Here is a 7,242-nt window from a genome sequence, read left to right on the forward strand (position 1 = left end):
TTACCTTTGTTAGCCACTTTGAGCTTTTTAATCCCCTTCTATTCTATAACCACATCACTAGCCTTAAGCAGAAAAACAAATTAAATATCCTAATTGAATCTTTGGTTAGCTTAAGATAGAGATTGTATATCAACTAAGTGTGGAAAAACTGTGGGAACATAGGTTAATAAAGGAATGTATCATGTTTCTAATTTATTTAAATATTGAGAATTTGGGAACCTACTCATGAAAAACCAAAATAAAAAAATAATAAAAAAATTCATGTGCATTGACAATGTTATGTTTATTTTTATGATTCAAAAAAAATAAAAATAAAAAAAAATATTCAATAAATAAGGGGACAAAATTACCCTAATGTTAAGCTTTAATAGAAAGATCAATGCACATGTGATAAAAGTAAAGAAATATCAAAAGTTTGGTAAATGAGTATGTGATACAAAAGTGAGAATTATGGGTAGTTAGGCATGAATTTAGAGTTATATAGAGTGTGTGTGTGTGTGTTTATGTGAGAGCTTAGGCCATTCAATGATTCAATTTATAGCTCACTTAGACATACATATATCCTCACCCTTGCCTTGGCCCCATTACAACCTTGAAAAGACCTCATGATGTTTGTATTGGTATACTAAATATTTGTTGATTGGTTAGTTGAAGAACAAAGTTTAGAAAGCATGATTAGAGAAGATTAGAGTGAAGTACCCTATACACTAGAGAGACTAGAGTGATATACACTACCAGTGAGGGTTCAGTGCTTAATTCTATGTTCCCTGCTTTCATGAGCTATCTTCTTACAAGTTTACTTGTCTTTTATTGTGTTATTTGAATTAGTGGAATTTGATTCATGTTTGTCTTGGAAAACTTATTTACTTTTAACCAAGTAGGTAGAAACATTTTGCATGTAGTTGCATTCACATAGATAGGTTGCATTACATACTCTCTATCATTCTTCTTCACTCCTTTATAGCTTCTCTTGAGCTTAGCATGAGGACATGCTAATGTTTAAGTGTGGGGAGGTTGATAAACCACTATTTTATGGTTTATCTTGTGCTCAATTGAGTGGTTTTTATCAAGCCTTTGCCCACTTATTCATACTATTTGCATGGTTTTACAATTCCTTCCTGATTTCGTGCTATGATTAAAAATATGCTTCTTTGGCTTTTATTTTCTTTTATTTAATCCTCTCTTATTACCATTAGATGCTTTGATATGTGTGTTAAGTGATTTCAGAGATTACAGGGCAGGAATGGCTTAGAGGATGGAAAGGAAGCATGCAATAGTGGAAGGAATACAAGAGGTTGAAGAAATTGCTAAGCTGTCCAGCCTGATTTCTTCGCACTAAAACGGTCATAACTTGAGCTACAGAGGTCCAAATGATGCGGTTTCACTTGCGTTGGAGAGGTAACGTCCGGGGCTTCGATTTGATATATAATTCGCCATAGTGATCATACAGGTAGGCGATGCAAACGCGCGCTCCACGCGGACGCGTTGCATCTGCGAATCTCATTCCACGCAAACGCGTGGATAACGCCTCCGCGTCACTTTGCCGCGACCTGTACGGACCAGATTTCACAATCAGCGATTTCTGGACTGTTTCTGACCCAGTTTTTGACCCAGAGAACACAGATTAGAGGCTATAAAGTGGGGGAATGCATCCATTCATAATCATGCTTTCATAATTCACAATTTTAGGATTTAGATGTAGTTTCTAGAGAGAGAGGCTCTCTCCTCTCTCTTAGGATTTAGGATTAGGATTTCTCTTAAGATTTAGGATTTCAATCTCTTCAAGTACAGGTTCAATATTCCTTTAATTTATTTTCTATTTTTATTTATTATTTTAATTATTATTTATATTTTCAACTTGACTTATGCTACATTCATGTTATGATTTTTTTATTTAATATACATTATTGAGGTATTTCAGATTTAAGATTGCTTTGCTTTATTTATATTGATGCTTTTAATTTAATTTAGATATTTTCTTCCTTTTGCCTCTGGTTAAGTAATTGATGACGCTTGAGTTATCAAATAAAGCAGTGGTTGAAATTGGCAGATTACTAATTGATCTAGATCGCTCTAAGGCTAGTCTTCCCACAGGGATTGACTAGGACTTGAGGATCAAGCTAATTAGTCCACTTGACTTAACTAAGTGGGATTAAAATCCAATTCTCATCACAATTGATAAGGATAGGACTTCCAGTTCTTATACCTTGCCAAGAGATTTTATTATTGTTAATTTATTTTACCTGTCATTTAAATTACCTGTTCCTTACTTTCAAAACCCCCAATTTACAAGACTCTCAACCAATAATAAGAACACCTCCCTGTAATTCCTTGAGAAGATAACCCGAGGTTTAAATACTTCGGTTATCAATTTATTTAGGGGTTTGTCACTTGTGACAACCAAAACGTTTGTAAGAAATGACTTTTGTTAGTTTAGAAGCTATACTCGCAATGGGAATTTATTCTGAATTCTAGACCACGCAAAAGTTCTCTCTTCACGGAGGCAGGGACGAGGGACATCTCTCTGCCCTCATAGAAACTCGTTGCCATCCCTACTAACATTGGTGCTTTCAATGAGAGCCTTCTATGGCGGAAGGAACTCAAGTAGTCGGAGATATCCTCCTAAAATTTGATGGAATCGATGGCAACGGATGGTTGATCTTAACCGGACGATTTTGCGATGCTAGAGGTACTCCAAAACCATAAATATTGTTAGAGGTTTTGAGAGATTCCTCTGGCCATTCTTCAATATGGTTTCGACTTTTGGAGTCAATGCAATTCAGTAGCATATTGGGAGATGTTTGACATGATATTCTTCCATGATTTTCAGTCAGATATGCCCAATCTTACCTGAAAGTCGCTTAAAGGAAGTAGAAATATGATAAAATGAAGGGGAAGAGATTAAGGCGAGGCTAAATTTTAGTCAACAGCAACAATCACAAATTGATTGAAAAAAAAACTAATCTCAACCATCAACAAAGCCAAAAATTGCAACATCATCTTTGGAATTTCACGAATCAGTTGACAAGGCACAAAAGGAGAAAAATATAGATTTGCAAAAATGTTCTAATCTAAAATTACAACCACAATAGCAACAAGAAAAAATAAGAGAACAAACCACAATTGTGTTAGATGATAAAGAAACAGAGGAAGAAGAATTTAATCTAATTGCAATCCAATTGCGATACCAACTCGCAATGTTAACACAACAACATGCGCCAGATAAGTAAAAGGATATGGCGATTGCGGTAAGGAAGACACAGCTCTAACGGCGCCTGGTGAAAAGAGGCAGAGGAAGGAGGAGATTGAGTGTACTCGATCACCACCTCTAATCTTCAGTGGTGATGTCGATGACAACGCTAGGTCTGATATGCGACTCCACTAGAGATCTGACATGCGACACTAGTGACACGTGCAATGCTCCGAAAACCAAGATGAGCAAACGGTAACTACATCGTCATAGAGAGGAAGCAAGCGGACCTCTCCGGCGTGTTTCTCCGAGAGTGGCTAAACCATCTCCACTCTTGGCGGCAGTGTTTCCTTAGGATCGGCAGAGTGAGATTCCGGCAAAAATGAAGCAAGGTGAGGTGGCGGATGGCAGAATGATGCAAAGGAAAGAAAGGGTTGAGCTCGAACCACCACTGTTTTTGACTTGCATCAACGCCGACGACCAGTGCAGCATCACTATGGGGTCTCTCTGTTTTTCCTTGGTGGCTGCAGTGTGGAAATAGGAGCTGGAGCAACGTACCCCTGGCTTCCCTCAACTCTGGATGGGACTTCATCAAATTTAGGCTAATGCAGTGAGCCAATTTCAGCTACAAATCCAACAAAATTGGGATATTTCTAATACTTTATGTTTCTAATATATGTTTCTCAAGGAAAGCACTAGTGTTAGAACTCCCTATCCGAGTTAGAGAGAAAAATTCTAAATTGAACTGGTTCAATATCAATTCATGGAGTTTTTTATAGTGGGAAAAGTATATTCATGACCTTCAAGCTCTAGGTATAGTTTAAAATTATAAAAAATTATAGGAGTGAATTTATAATATTAATTTAATTAATTCAAAGAACTGAAGATGACAGGTGCTCGGATACAATGCATGTTGATTCCAGTAGCAGCAACCTCTAGTTTTCATGGCCGTCGTCCTCTTCATCCACTAGCACATGCCTTGAGAACATCCTTTTCCACTTCGTCATTGCTGGCTCCTCCTCCACCTCATTCCTCAACACCACCCACTTCTCCTCTTTCTCCTACCTCAAGTGAAGAGGAAGCAAATTGCATTAATTTTGGGTTTAAACGGAAACTAAATTAATGGATCTCTAACTATTAATTTTAAATTTTAAATTTCTTCAACAGATCTCATGGATTATTTTTAAAACTCTTCCATAACAATAATAATAATTCAATTATATTGAGCAGTTTTTGAGAATTATAAATAAAAAAAGAGAGTCAGTGGAGATCGATTCTCGCCATCATCTTTTATCAACAACACCAAACATGCCAACAAAGTTGGTGTTTCTTCCCTGCCGCCGAGAAAGACATCCAGAAAATAATGTTTCATGAACTTCATTTAAATGAATTGGGACTCGAACTTTGAAACAGTAACAAGAAGCAACTATGAAGCGACGACGAAACAGATTTTTCGTTCAAGATAAAAAGATTGTTGATGTTTCAAGGAGCGGACTCGACAGCATGACCCGCAGCGGCCGGTGGAGTTGCGGCTCTGGTGGCATCCATTGCTGCATTTCTATGGAGGTTGAGAAGAAGACCAAGTGACTTGACTCATGAGGCTGTATCTCTCCTCTTAGATCTATTTGTATTGTGCTTCAGTTCAAAAAGACCCGAAAAAAAATTAGGACATACTTTTAATTTAACTTTTTTATGATCATTAAAGCAAATAATAAAAATTAGATCAAGAATGAATCACAGCTACAAAAATGGAATATTTTAAGTTGGTCTTTTAAGCTTCCCAATATAATTTTTTTACCAAAAACATTTCCTCAATTCATTAATTCCATATACTCTATACAATAACTCAATACTCCTATTTATATTCCTGACAAACTTCTAATGTGTTAATTAACTAAGTAAACAGCCCAATATTAATTAGGTTGTAACATATTCTTTTAGTCATAATTTTTTTAGTATTTTTTCTAATAATTTTTTATTTAATTTAGTCTTCTTAAAGGAATAAATAATTTATATTATAAAAAAATTAAAATATTTATTTGTAAAGCTTGGCCATAAAAGAATTAACTATGAGAATTTGATCTAATGATTAATTTTTATGTTTTTTTCTAACAAATAAGAATGCAGGACAAAATTGATAAAAAAATAAAATTTTTTAATTATTTTTTTAATAATAACTTAAATGCAAAAACAATAAATTGTTACTTTAAATAAACAGGAGTTTGAACATAAAATCATGTTTACAATTAAAAAAAAAAACAAACAAAAAATTGAGCATTCAAATAATTTGAAGATATGTTCTGTGACTCGAACATTAAACTAAACGCACCATTCATAGTTTAATTTTTTCAATTGTATAGTAACTTGAAGGGATAAGTACTTTTTTCGTCCTTAAAGTCTTGGGCCAAAATCAAAATCGTCTCCGACCTTTTTTTCTTATTAAAATCATCCTCTTACAAAACATTAAAAAATCGTCATTTTATCCAGGAATAACATTTTGTGGACAATTTTACCCTTACATAAAAATTTAATTGATGTGGTGTCATTTAATTTTAGTAACAGCGAGTGCAGAGGGGTAAACCGTAAACGATGGAAGAAATCAAAGAAGAAGCAGAGGCAGCGCTGCAGAAGAAGTACTCATCAATGGTGGAACGGCTCAACAAATGCCACCAATTCCGTTCAGACAATAACAACGAGTCGAAATCATCTTCATCCCCTGCCTTCGAGTCCACATCATCCTTCCTCACCTGATTCTCGAACCTCAAATCCTCTATCGAATCCCAACTCACTTACTCCCATTCCGCCTCCTCTTCTGACCCATCGCAGCTCAAACCCCATTTTGAGCAAATCTCAACATCAATCTCCCATTTGGAGAAGCTTATTGTAGAAAAATCCTACTTCCTTCCCTCCTACGATGTTCGATCCTCCCTCAAAAGTATCGCCGATTTGAAACACATCCTAGAAACCCTCATCTCCCAGCTTCTCCCTAAGAAGAAGTTCTCCTTCAAGAACAAGGCTGCCACCAAGAAAGACACTACTAACAACAACACTGTTACTCCACAAGAACCCAAACAGCCCCTACCTCTCAATCGCGACTCCCCGGAGTTTAGGAACAAATCCAGCGAGCTTTTGGTGGGTGATTTTAGGGGATCAGAAGTTGGCGAATTCACGGTGTCTGATCTCAATTCCTGCGAGGTTAGGATAATTGGTTGTGTGAGGACGCTCTTCATTCACATATTGAAGGATTCTAGGGTTTACATTGAACCCATGATGGTTCAGTCCTCATCGAGGACGTTAAGAGCTGCATTTTTGCCATCGTGTCACATCTGATTCGGATCCACACTGCAACAAGGAGCGATTTTTACCTGAGTTAGGAGCAGGCTCATAATCAAGGACAGTAATGGGGTGAGGTTTGCATCGTACTCCTTGCGCTACGAAGGGATCAAAGAGGATCTTCGTGGTGCTGGTCTTGATGCAGAAACTGGGAATTGGGGGAATGTGGACGATTTCAAGTGGTTGAGGGCGGTGCAGTCTCCAAATTGGTTGATTTTGCCGGAGAATGTAAGGGTTGGAATTGTTGATATATTCAATTCAAAAAATGGGAAGAAGGAGAGAACTGATGATGATGATGAAATGGGATGGGATTTGGGGTAGAGGGTCAAAGAGTAGGAGGAAGGGAAATTGGGGGTGGGAGAGAGACGAAGAGATGTTGGGTGTGAGTGGGGTGGAGTTTTATTTTTTTTAATATTATTTTTATTAATAGTTAAGGATAATTTGGTCAAAAATATAATTGAAGTAAAAAAGGACGATTTTATAACGTTTTGTAATGTTGGGAATGATTTAAAAAAAAAAAAATTGAAAACGATTTTAATTTTGACTTCAAATCTTAGGAATGAAAAAAGTACTTATCCCTAACTTGAATTACAGTGCAAAGAGTAACTAGACCCCACAGTTAGAAATCATATCATCGTATGTGTATAATTTATGGAAGATGTTTACTTGTTTAGTGTATAACTTTTTTTTTAATATATAATTTAGTATGTATAATTTAT

The 7,242-nt window shown here is 36.1% G+C and overlaps 1 pseudogene; it reads left to right on the forward strand.

Moving 5' to 3' along the window:
- Positions 1 to 5,735: 5,735 nt before the first annotated feature.
- LOC130950054 (tubulin-folding cofactor C-like) lies at positions 5,736 to 6,844 on the forward strand (annotated as a pseudogene).
- Positions 6,845 to 7,242: the final 398 nt, after the last annotated feature.

This window comes from Arachis stenosperma, chromosome 9 (genome assembly GCF_014773155.1).
Source record: "Arachis stenosperma cultivar V10309 chromosome 9, arast.V10309.gnm1.PFL2, whole genome shotgun sequence".
NCBI lineage: Eukaryota > Viridiplantae > Streptophyta > Magnoliopsida > Fabales > Fabaceae > Arachis > Arachis stenosperma.